Here is a 16,524-nt window from a genome sequence, read left to right on the forward strand (position 1 = left end):
CATTAACAACCCCACTTCCAGTTTTACTTTGGAGCACCCATCTTCTGGGAATGATTCCTACTTCTGGGCTTAAGACCTGTCATTGAGAGATGAGTAATACTCCCAGAATCAAGACCTCTCTTCTGGAGATTAACCTTTTTCTACAGCTGAGCTTCTGTTGGGTTTATGACCTCATTTGTAAACACTGTGATCTTATTTGGAGTTGTGCAATTTTAGATCTGAAGGATTAAGGGATAGCAGAGGATACTAAAAGCCAGAGAGGAAGATGTTTCAGCCATACAGATGAACAAGAATAACAAGAATGAAAATGTAGTTACTGGATAGAAAGGAAGGAACAGTTCTAGATGCTATCAAGGATTAGAATATGACCATATTTTAACCCTTAGTATTTGTTGTCATTGCTGAAGGAAGGCTGAAATGACACTGAATTGCTGTATTAATTTCAAAATTCAGGGTTTCTGTTGCTGGATTGTGGAGGCCAAGAGATTTTTTTTTTCATGTCTAATACATAATTTAGCATTTGGACTTTTGTATTTTGCACTCTACTTTGAAATACTAAATATCAGACACAGCAAGCCCTACAGGTGGACTAGTTCTTTCTGATGGTTGGTTCTTGTGTCCTACTTAGGGTTAAAGCAGTCACCAGATTTGTAGTCAGGAGACATCATATTGCTATAAATCAAACTGGAAAGACTGTTGCTAGAGATCATCTTTTCCCCTGCAAGTCAGGGACAACATGCAGGGAAAGTCTGAGCAGGAAGCAGCTTTCATTCATATTCAGTTAGAGATGACATTTAAATGTGATCAGCCACAATACTGTCAATATCTGAAGGCCAGGGGAAAACCCCTGTGAAGTTCTCGGAGACAGGAAAAAAAAAGAGCCTATTTAAATTGATGCCAGACATGAAATTAGAGAGCTAAAAATAAGAGAAGACAATTTCTCAAAACCTTGCAAGAATAAAAGATCAAGAATGAAAGGGTGCTCAAGATAATAAAAACAGCAGAAAGGTTATGAAAGAGGATGGAATATAGACTCTGACATCAGACAGGCAAGAATTCTTTAGGGATTGCATAAAAAATTATTTTGGCAGATAAACGGGGATGACAACAGCTTGGAAAGGATCCAAGATGAAGTTGGAAGAGAAAGTACATCTGTTGTAGAATAGATGCTCAGTGAGTTTAGCGATAAAGAGTTTAGAGATAAAGGGGAGGAGAGTAATGGGGCAGACAGATGGGGATTAGCTCTCCTCCAGCCTTCACCGACAATAAGCACTGTGGCCGCTGTGGGTCTTCTGACAGAGCATTCCTTTTTGCATCAGTAAAACATAAATTCAGTTACGCAGCGACATAAAAGGGAATTTTTATCTAATCCTTCTGTGATTTTTCATTCCCCCTCCAGAGGGCAATGGTTTCAAAGAAAACATTTTGTCCTGTGTTTGGATGATGTCACAGATTGTCAGAAGCATTTTCCCCCCCAACTGATTACAATCAGCCAGATTTAGACTGATCAGCGGTTATATCAGCATCTTGTTGGCCAACGTGTAAAATTCAGTTCACTGAAGTTAAATATATTCTTTATTAAAAAAAAAAAAAAAAAAGTTTGTGGAATGAATGAATGCATCAACCTTAGAAAGAAGATTCTTCTTCAACAATAAGTTAAGTTGTCTAAATACATTGGTTCTGTAGCTCCGAGAATGCTTTAATGATCCCATAACCACTGATAATAAAATGACACATCTAAAATCAAGGTGTTCTAAGATCCAAACTCACAAAATGTCTCACTTGCATATTTCTTTTTTGTTCATTCCTGCTTAATCATTGAAAACTTTGAAGAAGAGATGGAATGGCTTGTTTATAGTTGTATAGTACTTTGGTAAGTAATTTTCTAACTTCCTTTGAGAGCTGTCTTAGTAGATCCTCATATGAAAGATTAGTCAGGTAACACGAAACAAATTACAAAAATTTTGATTTCCCAAATCAGTCAACCATTGTCCTTCCTCATCCTCCCATATGCCTTCTCTCTCTGCACCCATTGTTTCCAATTCGAATATTTTGTTAAATTTAAATGTTGATTTTCTCACAGCAATTTTTGTGTGTTCAGCATCCAACAAACAGCACCCACAAAGCAAAATGAACCAGCAAACCTGTCCATTTAAATCGCTAACAGAATGATTTAAAAGACAGAGGTTATCTGAATGTTTACAAATACTGCTGCTGATCCTGTGCTCTGTTGTGAAACATTTTCAGGTATGACAACTTCATAGCCTGACGGAATATTTTAATCTGTTGGATAAAATTATCCAAGCACACCTAATTCAAGCATCTTATGAATGGATTTGCCAGCTGAGCAAAGGCTAATATTAGGGTTTGTGAAAGCCAGAGGGAGGAGATTGGTTACCAAAGAAACACACAGATCCTTAAGCAGATCTATCCAAGAGATATCCCAAGCTCAGCCTTAACCTGGTCTGGCAACCCATTCTGGCAAAAGATGAAAATTTCAGCTACACGTACAAGAAAACAAAGGAGGGAAAGAGGAACTCTAAAGCTAGTGTGAATGCTTCTTTGCTTTATGACAAATTGCACAACATACTGAAGAAAACTCCCTTACCTTGGTATAAACACTGGCTGTAGGGCAACATGCAAACTATGAGACGGTCTGGGAGAGGAAGGAGAAATGTCAGCTGAGGGAAGCTGTACTCGGGATTTTGTTTTTGGTTTTGTTTTCTGTTCATCTCAACTTTGGATGTAGAAAAGACATTAACCTAGCGATCAGTTTGGACGACAACAGGGAACAGCAAGCTGCTGAATCTACGTATTTTTGCAGTTATTGTATCTTCTGTGCAAGTACCGTATTTTGCGAAAGTCTTTTCTGCTTCTCAGGTCTTTTGCCAAAGAAGTTTGTAAAAAAAAAAAAAAAAAAATGTTCATCTGAACTTCCACCATTGTCACAGGCAAGCGAAAGGAATTGCCCCTTGATGCTTGTGAGGCACTGCCACCAGGTCCCCGCTGGTGTTATTTCCATGCACGTAACTCTGCCACCCCCTGCTACCAAATACCCCACAGTTCTTCCATCTGTCAGTGGTCACGCAGCGAACTGCCGGCGAGGTGCGGTTACATGCCACATGTCGCGACAGACACGAGGGCAGCCGGGCCACCAACCACGACATGGCGCCCACCCCGAAGCGGCCGTTGGCAGCGACCGTTGGGAGCGGCCCCGCCACGCGCGGCCGGCAGGGGGCGCGCGCCCGCGGGCGGCCCCGCCCCGCCCCCGCTGTCCCTGCGGGGGCCGCCCCGCGCCTGCGCGCCGCGGCCGGGCGGGGCGGGGCCGGGGCTGGCGGCCGGCGCTGGGAGCGGGCGGGGCCGGGCCAGGCTTCGGCGGCGGCGGCTGCGCGGCGCTGGGGGGGGGACGCGGTGGCGGCCGGGCGGCTCGGCGGGGAGCGGGGCGGCGGAGGCCGGCAGCACGCACGGTGAGCGCGGCGGCGGAGCGCGGCCCGCGGCCCGGCCCTGCCTGCCCGGGTGCCCCGCAGCGGCCCGGCCCGGGCTGCCCGGTTGTCCCCCCCCCTCCTGCCGGGCCGGGCGAGGGGAGGCCCCGCGGTCGCAGGGAAGCTCGGTGGTGGTGGTGGCGGCGGTGGTGGTGGCGGTGGGAGCGGCTGGCAGGGTGTGCTGTAATCCGCCGGGGTCGGGGAGCCTGCCCCGGGAGCAGTCGGGGGAGCCAGGCTGAGGGGGGTGGGTCTGGTACCGGGGGCAACAAAGGCACGGTGCCCTGCGGCTCGGGGGGGCTGCCTGCGCCGGAAAACGAACTACGAAGTGTGCGAGTACCACAACACCTCCTGCGTGAGCGGCGGTGTGCGGCTGCCTGCAGGCGAACTTTGCCGGGGCGGCTGGTGCCGTGCCTTCTCGGGGGCTGCTGCCTCGGTGCGCGGCGTCCGTGCTTTGAGGGACCCGGCCTTCGGCTGGGGGGCTGGGGGGCTGTGCCTGAATCCCCCAAAAGAGCACATCTTTGAGTTGTCTTTAACTCTACGCCCATCTAAGCCTGCGAGCTTTCCTTTTTAATCTGCCTTCGGAATTTCACACAAACGCTATATCTTTTTTTTATTATTATTATTCTTACAATCATCTTAGAGCTGTTACTAAAAAAATGTAAATGTCCAACGCTTTAGAGTCTGGCTCTCTTTTATGCAGACATTAACTGTTTTCCAACGCGCTGGGATCCAAAACACCCTCTGTGTTTTATGCCTTAAAAGGTTAACTAATGGTTGGCGTGGTGCAGGGTTTAACAAGGCACCCAGTGCTGAATTTTCAGCGCTTTGGGAAACAGCTATCTCGAGTGGTACATTTAATTGCCGTTACTGTTAATGCGGTAACGCAGAGCTCAGTGTTAGTACGTGGTCATGTAACTCTTCTCAAAGTAATGCTTGCAGACCTTACATCCTTCCAGTGCTCAAGGTATGGAATAGCTGTGGACCGGAATTTTTGCTGGATAGATTAAGGCGATGGTAAAGATGATAGTTTTACTTAAATGTTGTTAACATTTCTTTCAAGAGATCTGAACTGACTTTGTAATGTAAATCGAAATATTCCTTCACGAGCCTGATTTGGCTTCCTCAGGAATTTGCAGGAGTTCCTGGGGCCATTGAGGGGTGTCGGGTGTCTTTCATTACCACAACAATGCGAGGTACAGGCACTAAGAACGCAGCGTGGAGCTTGGCATCCCTACCGAGGGTTATGGACACAGCAGGCTTAATGTAGGCTGAGGTTCATATATATCTGTATGGTTTTCACGTAAATAATTGCATTTTCATAACACTTCATATGGTGCTTTTTAATTAAAATCTCTTGGCATAGGTTGAAATGGCAGTCTTAAAAATCCTACGGCATTCTTAGATGTAAATTCTGTTAGGATGTTTTCTCAAAGACCGAGCCTTAACATCAAATACTGACAGTTGTAACTACCTGTTTCAGGTACTCATTTTTCCTAGTTTGCCCTTTTGATTAACTGCATTCTTTTACAATATTAGGCTGTAGGAATTCTGAAGGCTAAGCTCAGTCTACTACTTTGTAAATAACAGGATCCGTATTTGTATGTTTCAGGTTCTTAAATGGTCTGGCAACTGGCTTATATTCTATTCTTTTTAAGTACTCGATGCTGTGGGTAGTCTTGCAGAAAGGCCTGATGTTACGGTATTTGGAACAGTAATTACTGCTTTGGTCATTCATCAGAAAGCCTCAAGACTTCTTGTAAATATTAATTAAATACTGTTGTATTGTTTTCCTTTTATTAATGGGCAGAGAGGCATTTATGTATTTGAAAAGGTTTGCTGGTATGTCTGTGATAGCGTAAACTGTTTCCTAGTGAGTTTTTCTGGTATAAAACTGGATATGCTGGCAAAATGTTTCCTCTAGTGTAATTATCTGGTTCAGAGCTTTCTTCAGCAGTTGTGACAGAAGTATTTTATGTATGCATCCTCCTTCCTGCACTCCCAACATAGCTATATGATAAAATGTTTTCAGTGTAGCTCACCGTAAAATGTGAAGGAAAACTCCAAGCAAAAAGAGGAAAATTAACTAGATAAGTAGTTTATATACCAGGCTATTTGAAAATTAGTTTTGATTTTCCTTAAATGGAAGTGATAAGCTATGTGTATCTATTGGTAAAGAGTTGTTTCAAGCTGCAAGGGTGTCTAATTGCCCACTAATGCATAGCTGTGTGGGAAGAAAAAAATGCTGTGACTCTAAAAGTTTGCATCAGTTTAATTAGAAAGCAAAGAGATACTATTAGTAATGCAGAACTGTACAAGGAATGCCTCTATGCTTTGAAGCAGGAAACACAAAAAGGCCTGATCTTGGACACTTTTTTTTTTTTTCTTCAGAAAAAGGATGTGATATTGCCTTTTGTAACAGATAGGTTTGAGCGCATGGCCAGTGTGTTGAGATTTGTGTTCAAATACCTCTACTGTATGGGGGATCTTAAAACCCCCATCTGTTAGTTCCCAAGGGAATGCCCTGACTGCCAGGCCACTGGGTGCTTTGCTGTGAGATGCTGCCAGGTGCCAGCCGGTTTCATTCCCAGGCAGTAATACATGGGAAGGGAGCGAGTCCAGGGGCGGGCTGGCAGGAAGCGTGATTGGGTACAGACTGGTGGCTTGAACCCACGTCTCCTGCTTTGCAGACCCGGTGATGAACAATGAAAAGGTGTATTTCCTAGCATGACGTTAAATTCTGGGGAATTGTTTCTAAGCTTTCTCTTTGGGAGTATTCCTGGCTGACTTTGGCAGTTCCTCCCAATGTTGAGTCTGACATTCAAACAGCATCTCCAGTGTGCCCTTTCTGTTGTAGAGGGGAGCTGGGTGGCTTATCTGTGGGCTGAGTCTCGTAGGAGGCATGGCGTTTAGATTCTCTTGTGGATCAGATTCTATGTTCTTATAAGATGCTAAATAAATAGATACAAAAATGTAATTATTTCAACATATGTGTAATTACTATCTGTTACATAAAGATCAACTCTATGCCTTGTGTTTCCTGAATTGATTTGCCTATTGCATCATGATTCTGTTCTGGTAGGCCATAATTGGCTTAAGAAAAATGCTGAGCAGGGAATAGTTAATGTGATTTTATGCTAACGATTTTAGTAGTTGATTTTAGTTCAATTCAATTCTTTCATATTTTGAATTTCTTCTCTAGGATTAGAGAAGAGGCTTGACAATTGGCACATGTGACAGTGCAGCTTGTGGTTGATAATCATACACTTTAGTATTCTGGATTTGCTACGCTTTATCGGCATAGAAAATGAACTCGCTCAGAATTCTAAAGAGGAGAGGCATTTGATGGAAATTCTGGGGAAAAAAAAGTTATTTTTTCAGAAAAATAAGGTAAACTATAAATTTCATCCTTGGCTTCCACTGGAGGATTCATCTTCTGGGGAAGCTGTGGAAAGGTCATACTGGATTATTTGGCCATAAGAGGTGATTCAAAGATTCTCAAAAGTTTTGGGGAGATAAAGTAGTTTAGAACCAGAACTGATTTCTGATAAGGATGTGTTAAAAGTGATAAAAGTATGTGATTCTTTACAAAAGGTATTAAGGGTACTCAAATATTGTATAGTCAGAGCGCATGTTAGCATCTACAATATGTAGCTGTGTATTTGCATCAACTGTTGCATGAAAAGTCAGTGTGAATTGCCTGATTTCCATTGTCGAGTTGTTCAGTGGTATCTTCATGCTCTCTGAAGTGCTGAATGTAGCAAACCTACAAACCTCCAATAATCAGGAAGTGCCAGTACAACTTCAGCAACTGCTCTTTGACCTGGCAATGGCTGTTGGGAGGCCAATGTATGCATTCCTATTCTGTTTCCAAATGTAATGGTGTGTTTTAAAGTCAGAAAGGAGAGGCTGGAAAAGAAGTATTCATTTAGCACCAGCAGTGTTGAGTTGCCTAGCTGTGGAGTTCTGATTACAAATGCATGTGATCAAAGGGTGGGGCAATGTATACCACTGCCTAAGAGTCACTTCTCCTTTCAGTAGTATATTATAAATACTGCCAGTGATACATGTATGAGCTATTCTTAGCAGTATGTTGGCATATGAGTGATTTGCACTTTATGAGGTGTATAGGAAGGAGTAACGAAGTGTAAAGTTTGTCGTGTTCAAGGCTGAAAGGGAGGTAAAATGTAACTGGTATGTTGCCTTGGTAAAAACACCATTAAGAAAAAGGGCTTCCCTTGATGTTTCCCATCACCTGTCTGTTTCCCAATAGCTAAATTTTGATCTCTGAGTGACAGAGAGATCAGTCAAATCAGCTCTCATCCAGCTATTCAAGTGTAAAAACCAAGTGTTTGAACTGGGATAATCTTCACAGTCAAGGATAATGAAGGTGGTATGCCTCGGTAACTGCTTCTCTATTTGTCAGTTATTTAGGAGCTGGTCTTTGAGGCAGAGGAGAAATCTAGGGAAGGAAGCATCTTTTTCTTCATGGCAGTTGTGGTATTCAGATGCTAAATTTTTCAATACAGCAGGTATGACAATTTTTCTGTAGAATGTGATACCTCTGCAGTTAAAGCTAAGGCTTGCCCTTGATGTCAGATCATGCAATGTCCTGATGGAGAACTTGTGGTCACCTGTGGTGTTATCATCTTCAATCAAATTGGCCCTGATTTGTCTGTTAATGAAGCTGGAGATAGACTTAGCATGGATTAATGCAGTGCACCTTGGCTAAGAAAATTAAAGCTGCTTTTGTAAGAAAAAAGTGTTACTGCAAGTAATACTTGCAATATTTATATATATTTATATATGTATTTACTTGCAAGTAGACACGCAAGATAACTGCAAGTCTTACATTAGCTAGGAGAACACGTGTATATCTTTGTTTTCAGAGAGCAAGTCTTTCTACCCCAATGCCTGAGAAGGTATGTGATGTCAGCGGACAATCTTATTCCCGTGTTAGTGGGAGAATATAGTATATAGTATTAGCGGACATCACGTGCTTTCCGCAGTCTGTAGGATCAAGCAGTGATGGAACTGCTTAGCGTCACTGTGCAATGGCATTTACATTTTGTTTAAATACTGTTGGTAACTCCCCAATGTGGGGAATTGAGTGGAAATTGAACTAGATATGTGTATTTAAAGGTGGTGATTGTTGTTGCAGGATAATTAAACGTAATGCAAGCTTGTACCATTTCATTTTTTTCCAGTAGTCAAGATGTGTTCTATATTAGTAACCTAATTACTTACAGGGAGGAATTAGCACAGTCTCTTAGAGTAAATGAGGTAAAAGCTGATCAGCTTGGCATTGTCTTCTTTGTTGGGCTGGGTAAATGACTTATGAGCCCCGTAGTGTTCGGGTTTTGACCAATGGAATAGTTTGTTTCATGTCTTGAATTGTTTAAGAGCTATAAACAGCGCTAAAAATCTGTTTGAAACAAAGTCCTTACCAGCTGAGTGGTCTTTTTCTCCTGAACTATCACTTGATTCTTGTGGGTTTTAAAAAGGTTGTGTGTGCTGAGATCATCTCTCAAGGCTTTATTGTCATCAGTCGGGTCCTGACAAAGCAGATTGCTTCAAGCCGTTATGACGACTACTAGCTAGGATGCTGAAGAGGCCAATTACTTCAGTGGAAAGAGGAGGAAAGAGGCAATCTGATGTTTCTAGAGAGTTTGATAAACACTTTTTACCTTTTAGCTTTCTTAAATTTCTTCTTTCTTCTTTAGCCTATCAAGCAAGATGAAAAGATTAAGGACTGAAAGTGTATCCCAAAGAAAGTTAGGAACGCAAAAAGTAAATGGCATTTGTCCTTCCTCCCAAACGAAAAAATCCTGAGGATGGTTTTAAGATAACAGAATAGGTGAAAGCTATTCAAGACTGGTTATTTTGACGTATTTTGTAGGTTACTACTTTCTTTAAGTTTTTGCCAATTTTCAATTAAGGAGAGGTCAAAATGAAGTGCAACTGAGAGCTCTTTCTTCTTGGCTGAAAAAGCGAACTCTGCATCTGGTTATGATGTTCTGAAGTGGCAGTTATTTTGGCTTATTGCTTATGAAGAAATCTGGTGTTTACACTTCCTACTTTGATATCGATGTCTTGTTTAGAGTAGTAACCCTATTGCTGTTAGGGAGTAGTCATTTGATCCATATTGAATGCTCATGATATATTGCTTTTCCTTAGCTCTTTCCCGTTTCTTATGGACTTGTATTTTTGCCGCTGCTGTTTTTGACAGCTTTTCTGGTTTTCATTTTCTTGCGCTCTGTAATTCTGCAGACCTTCAAACATGAGTCTTTCTGAGAGCTGAGTCTAAATAGGCAAGACAGACAATATTGACAAGGAAACAAAGGGTTCTCTGTTGAATCACTGCATTCCTACGCTCTGATAAGTCTTATGACCTTTTGCTTTCTCTTTCCCATTGACTTGTTGCCTTGCGTCTTAAGGTTGGATTGGCCCGTAAAACCGTAGCTATATTTAGCATTTCATTCTGCAGTGCTGTCTATGTTATTTAGATCTTCTGATGCTTGTATTCTCTTACCTGCCTCTACAGCTTTGATACATTCAATGTTACCCCTTTTATTTCTGTGGAAAATTGCAAGAACAAAATTAAACGGGAATATTGCTTTTTTTATGGGACATAATGACTAGTATCTAGCAGTATGGGAAGCAGAGTAGTTCAGTGTCAGGAGCTCAAGAAATATTTTTTAGCAAGTGTGTGGTGGGATGCTGTCTGTGAAGAGTAATAAAATTGAGACTCCTAGCTTCTGTAGAACTGGTGAGAAAGGTTTCTTTAACCATAGAGTCTCTTTGCTGTTCTTTGTGTAGTGTGAGTGACAGCCAGAAAGCCAACAAAATGCTAAATGTATCAGGAAGGGCATAAAGATGACAGAAAACATAATATTGCAGCTGTGCAGAAACCTTGCTGTCTTCACTCTGGTGTATGGTTTAGGCTTTTGCATTTAAGGAACTACATAGCAGAAGTAAAAGGTAGAAGGGAGCAGTAAAAGCATTCAAGGGATGGAGCCTTTCAAGAGGAGACTACAAAGACGGGAAATCCTCAGTTTGAAGAGGAGAAGGCTGGAAGGGGAATGTGATGAAGATTTTAGAAAACAAGCATAGAGCCTGTGAATCTTCCAAATACAGCATGCCATTGATCAAAACTCTAAGTCTGAAGCAGATATAAGAAGCTGGTACTGAACGTGCTGGGTTGTGAATGGCTTTTATTGCTAGAGGAGTATTGGGAAGGAACTGGTATCAGCATGTTTAAAAAGGGGTTATACAGATTCCTGGAGAGCAGATCCGCTGATGGATATGTTTAATGGCTCACAATTGAATAGGCAGGAGTGTAGCATGATGTCCTTAATCAACAATTGTGGATGGACAAGTTGTCCCTTAACAGCATGCGTGGTTGCCTCTGTCAGACACGGAGTTGGTCTGACCAGTAGGGCTTTTCTTAGAGTATCCTGAACAGCCAGAAACCCAGTTTTATACCTTATAGACCAAGTTTCAGTAAAAATATGGCAGATTATCCCAAACAGATGCTGTATTGCACTGGGCTACAAGTGTGTAACAAGCTGGGGTTTGGGGTTTTGTTTCCTTTTAAGTGAAGGGGGAAATAAAAGAACTGGGAAATCACAGCAAGGGAGAATCAGAATGACTGAAGATCCCAATCTGTCTAGTAAGGCATTCGAGGTTTCCCCTGTGAACTCCTGTCTATCAAAATGTTGTATTTTGGTCTTATTTGGGATTCTGTGCTGATTGCTCAGTTTTGATCAACGGACAATATGCAAAGCTAGGTTATTAATGCATTTTCACAATGCTGATCTTGGAATTTATATTATGTACTTGTTTGTAAAAGCAAAAAATTTTATAAGCCGAAAAAACACCGTTAAAGGTGTGTGGGAAGGGTCAGTATGCAGAAGTGAGCAGTTAGGCCTAATTATTATGTGTATGCTCTTTTTGAAGCTTTGAATGTGCTTAATGGCTGATCAGTGGCAATTCTTAATTTATAAACACTATATGAATTGAAGTTTTTTGTGTGTTTAATCGTAACAAAGTACTAGGGCGATAACTTAACCATACAAATTTCAAGAATTGTATTTAACTGGTTGTATACAAACTGAAAAAAAAATAATAAAAAAAGATTAACAACTTGACTTGCAAACTGGCATTTGCGTACTTCTTCCCCATGGCCACTTTTAGACTTCTGTTGGTGAGAACCTCGTACAGTTCTCCTTCTGTCAATATTTTTGAAGTCTTTTCTGTACAAATATTTAATGAATGCAGCTGCATACCTAAGTGACTGAGTAGTAAGTGTAGACTAGTTTTTTGTTCCCTCTTAAGTGCACACTTGTCAAATCTTAGAAGGTTATTTAACACTGTTCTTTTGATATTATGTGCGTTAGAGCTGTTTATGATGTCTGTAGTTAGGGCTTAATGTGATAATTAAAATTCCATGCAAGACTTCAGTTCTTGATTTCTTAGAGCTAATTTGAAGTTCAATATTCAGCCTTTAAAGTACATAATATGACTAATCAGTGCCGGTTCAACTTAATAACTAATTGCTTAACAATTTACATGTTACTTTTCCTCACTTTTTGGTATTTATTTTCTTGAATGAGTTTGTGACAAATGGCACATCTGATTCTAGTTACTTTACAAGCAATTTAGCTTACAGCTATAGCTCTGGGAAATCTTGCCATATTTGGTGGTTTGTCTTTTTTCTTCTTTTACCTTTTCATGTTCAGCTCCTCTGCTGTATTTCGGCCCTTGCAGAAATGGCAAAAGTGCTTGCCGCCTCAGTTGTTGAAGCTCATAGTGTAATGTCTGAGGGAGAGGACCCAAACAAAGATGCCGGTCTTAGTACTGAAGTGGCTGAGGTGTCAGCACACATTCCCTTCTGCCAACTCTGCTTTTGGGATCAGTGACTTCTGACAGGAGCAGAGTCTACAGCTGAGGATAGTAACTTAATCTGCTACAACAAGATTTGCTAGAGCTTGTCTATCAAGATCTTTAAGCTTGCTGTTCCTTCAGCTCAGCCTATTATGCAGCATTATTTTCTTCTTTGAAAAAAAAATAATGTAAGGAAAAATAATAATTTGCATTATTTTATGATTCTTTGCAACAAGTTCCACATCTAACTTCAAGCCTGTACTTTGAGAAACCGATAAACAATCGAGCATTTTACTGCTGACCGTTACACTCTTCCAGGTATTAGGGATTAGTATATCATAATATTACTGTATATCATAAAACTGTAAGAATACAGTAATATTATATTTCTGAAAAATTTTATTCAGCAGGTAAAATTTGTTCTGGCTTTGTTTTCCATATATGTAGTGTACCATCATCCAGAAATGCATTTCATTAGTTAGCTATATACGACCCCTGTGTGTGCAGAACCAAAAGCAAAATAGAGACATCAGTTTAAAAACGAACAAAAAACTTATAACTGAAAGTAAGGCTCTGAAATATTATGTATGGGTGCTATTTGAATGGATGCTTAAAGTTTAGAGGAACAAGAAGGATGCAGAAACATGTTTATGTGTTTAGTTGGTTAAAGCTTAGTTTACTAATAAATACCCTTTATTTGTATTCAAAATTCCAGAAGTGGTCTTCAAAGAATGTAAGTGCATACTTAAAATGATTAGGGTTGAGTTAAAATGATTACAAGGTATTCATAAATCTCACTGATTGACCTCACCTAGTAGATTCGGATTTCAGTACTTAAATTGTTAATGTTTTCTTCTTAAACTCAGCATGTTTTTAAACTCTTGAATGTCGACTGGAAATGATTATATCTTTTTAATGATGTAGAATTTTATAAATATAGAATCAAGAACAGAAAGGTTATGAATGCTGATTATATTCAGTGTTACGCTCTAGAGAAATCTGAGTAAATGTTTCTCTCTTCTAATGGAAAATGTCAGCTGGTTTCAGGTTGAAAATACATCACAAGTAGATAAGTATATCACAACTGACTGATCAGTTGGAAAAGTGAATGTGAATCTTTTGTTTCAAGCTCAAAACTTCTGAAAGCAGTAAATGAAATCTGGCCACCTGTATCCCAAGCCGTGAGATACCTGAACATTCCTAGTTTTGATTTATTATGCTCTCTCTGGAGAAAAAAAAATGTTGCTACTGCAGGTGTTGTAGGCTTTGTAGTAGTGGAGCACAACTTCACTCTGCTTGCATTGCTGAGAGGATTTGCAGTCTCTGGGAGCCAGAGGAATACAATTCCTCCCAAACTCTTTCTTTAAATCAAGTGGAATAAAGCCATTTTATTTAACAGAATGTCCCTATAGAACAGATATATCAGAAGGACTAAATGGTTGATTTGATCCCAAAAGTTGCAAATTTCTGCAGCTTTAAAAGCAAAGGCCATAGACATGACTTGGAAAACTTGAAGGCATTATTGTAGGTGTTGGGGTTCCTGGGTGATTTGTCTGTTTCCACTAAGAATCGCTAATGGCTGCTGTTTTGGATTATTTTCAAATGGATTTAAGGTATGACTTGACCTAAATTGCATTGTAGCAATTCAATTTCAAGTGGCAAAGCAAAACTATGGACAACAGGTAATCTATATCCAAAAATTAGTTGGCTCTTAAGTTGCTGATGGTAAGAAGCATTGATAAAATTCAGAAGCTCTGTCGAAACTCGGAGAAAATCAGATATACTTGCTGCAATTTGCCTGACTAACATGGTTGATTTGGCACTAAAGGTTAAACCCAGTGACCAGACTTGCCAGTTGATTGCTCTGAGTAATTGGCATGTGAACAGTGTTGCAGCTTTTGTTCAGGAGGCCAGTATTTTTCTGACACTATTTGAAAGAGTGGCTGAAGTTTTATGTGCTCAGGTTCCAAGTAAAATGCTAGAGTCTCTGTGATGTTCTGGGATTGTTCAAGAAAGTATCTGCAGTTTTTTTTTAAGTTGGGGGGTTGTTTTTCTTCTAAAGAAAAAATCTCAGTAATCAAATGCTTCATTAGGGCAAGAACTTCTCAGTGTAAAATTAGAAAGCATAATCTTGGAACCTTGCTTTTTTTTCCTTCTGTCGTCGCATAGAATGCACGTAACAAGTGCTCAGAGGGGTGGTGGAGAAGAAAATGATGTGCAGAGCAGCTAAAGGAGAACCTCTGTCTGTGAGGCATGAGAACAGTCATCAGAGGAGCTTCTTTCAAGTAAGGTGTCAGCACTGTTCGGAGTACCTGCTGTGCTAACCTGTCGGGCTGACTAGAAAATGAATACTGCATCATATCTCCACTACTCTTGATTTCTAGGTTCAGCTGAACTTTAAAGTGCAAAGACTTGCATTTCCAAAATTTATTTTATTGGCTTAAAGGTGACATTTCAATTCTGAGACAAAATTCTGCATTAGTAGTATTTTTAGTCTGCCCAGCTTTACCTGAAAGACCGTATTAGATGGCTTCACAGTTACACAGTATAGTATCTACAGGAACAACAGTTGCGTATGCTAGTGAGTGGAAGAATTTCAGGCAGGTGTCTGGACAACAGCCTGCAACCTGGACCAGACCCTGCAGAACCCTCTGGTATGCACTGGAGTTGGAGAGAGCATCCTGTTGTAAGAGCACTGTTATTTCTCTTTACTTGTGATTAAAATGCAGGTGTCTGAGGTAAGAAGTCATCAAGAACGTGGAGAGCCTGGTTGGCACAGAACAGAGAGAAGTTATATTCAGCGTGGTTTATTATTTCACTGCCAGTTGTGCTGGAGCCAGGCACTTGAGTGTCACTTGATTTTTATTTTTTATTTTTTTTATTTTTATTTTATATTTATTTTATATATTTTTTATTTTTTTATTTTTATTTTTTGCTTTTTATTTTTTGCCTCTGTCCTGTCCTCTGACATTGTATCTGCAGGCTTTGCCATTATGCAAAGTATCCCCATCCATTCCTGCTTATTGGGAATGTTGACTGTACAATGCTTTTATTGCAGATTTACAATGTATTTCGTTGCAGCCATTATACTGAGGTGGTACTTTGAAACCTATGTTAGAAAACTTTTCTTAATTGACTTGCAGTCACGTCAGACCTCTTGATTACACTCACCCGTTTCTCTGGCGGTTCTTTTTATTTATTAGTTGAAAAAATTTGTTGAGATAATCTGAGGTCCTGACTTCTCCTTGAGCTGGGAAATGAAGAGAGTCAGCAGCATCTCCATAACAGTTGTGTTTAGATACTGTAGCTGTATGATGGGTTGACTAAAATTATTTCCTTGTATTTAGATCCATTCTAAATCTATTCTCCATTTTTTGCAAATATTTGAGTCCTTTTATACATTGTCCTCAGTGTAAAATCTTGAAGTCATGTCTTCAGTAAGCAAACCATTTTTTATTCTAACTCTTCTTGAATAGCCCGTTGTTCTTTAAATTAAAAGTGAATGGTTTAACTTCTGCAGGCTGTTCCTTATCTGTACATACCTTTTGTGTACTTCCTTACTTTGTTTGATGTGCAAACAGAATCACACAATCACAGACTGGCTGAGGTTGGAAGGGGCCTCTGGAGGTCATCTGGTCCAACCCCATGCTCAAGCACCTTGGTGTGTCCTGACTAATTTACAGTGCTGATCTTCAGATGCTTTTGGCTCTTTTAAAGAAAATGAGCAAAAACTGTTCTAGGTGAAGTGGTGCGTTGTTTTGTTTGCATAAAGAAAGCTGAAACTTCCCATCTTCTGTAAATTAAGTTTGCTATCATAGTAGAGAGTAGTCTAATCTCCTTTTTAATAGAAAGGATCTAGTATTTTTCTCATAATGTTATGTAAAACAGCTGGAAAAATACCTCTTATTATAAATATAAATTACAAATATAGTAACACTAATAAAACTACAAATAAAAAGTAAATAAAAATAACACTAATAACACTAATTTAAAATAGATGTTAAGAAAATACTGCTCAAACAGTAGCATTATTTGCATCAGATGACATTAGTGGATTGCATTCTAATACATTTTATGACTCTCATATTTACCAGAGCACAAAAGCTCCAATGTGTAAGTGGGACACTAAATTTCTAATCCTAGTCTTAATTCCACAATT

The 16,524-nt window shown here is 40.1% G+C and overlaps 1 protein-coding gene and 1 long non-coding RNA gene across 3 annotated transcripts in view; one reads left to right on the forward strand and one right to left on the reverse strand.

The window, feature by feature from the left end:
- Positions 1–3,248, reverse strand: part of LOC106031688 (uncharacterized) — a 37,645-nt gene extending 34,397 nt beyond the window's left edge. Inside the window, exon 1 of the long non-coding RNA XR_001204404.3 lies at positions 2,609–3,248. This is a non-coding gene — a long non-coding RNA (uncharacterized lncRNA). The remainder of the gene's footprint in view (positions 1–2,608) is intronic.
- Positions 3,249–3,330: 82 nt separating this feature from the next.
- The window catches only part of PALS1 (protein associated with LIN7 1, MAGUK p55 family member), a 51,285-nt gene continuing 38,091 nt past the window's right edge, over positions 3,331–16,524 (forward strand). For both annotated transcript variants that reach the window (XM_066997698.1, XM_066997699.1), the window contains exon 1: positions 3,331–3,467. The gene's annotated coding sequence lies outside the window, so the exon portion shown is untranslated. The remainder of the gene's footprint in view (positions 3,468–16,524) is intronic.

The sequence above is a fragment of the Anser cygnoides genome, chromosome 5 (genome assembly GCF_040182565.1).
Source record: "Anser cygnoides isolate HZ-2024a breed goose chromosome 5, Taihu_goose_T2T_genome, whole genome shotgun sequence".
Classification (NCBI taxonomy): domain Eukaryota; kingdom Metazoa; phylum Chordata; class Aves; order Anseriformes; family Anatidae; genus Anser; species Anser cygnoides.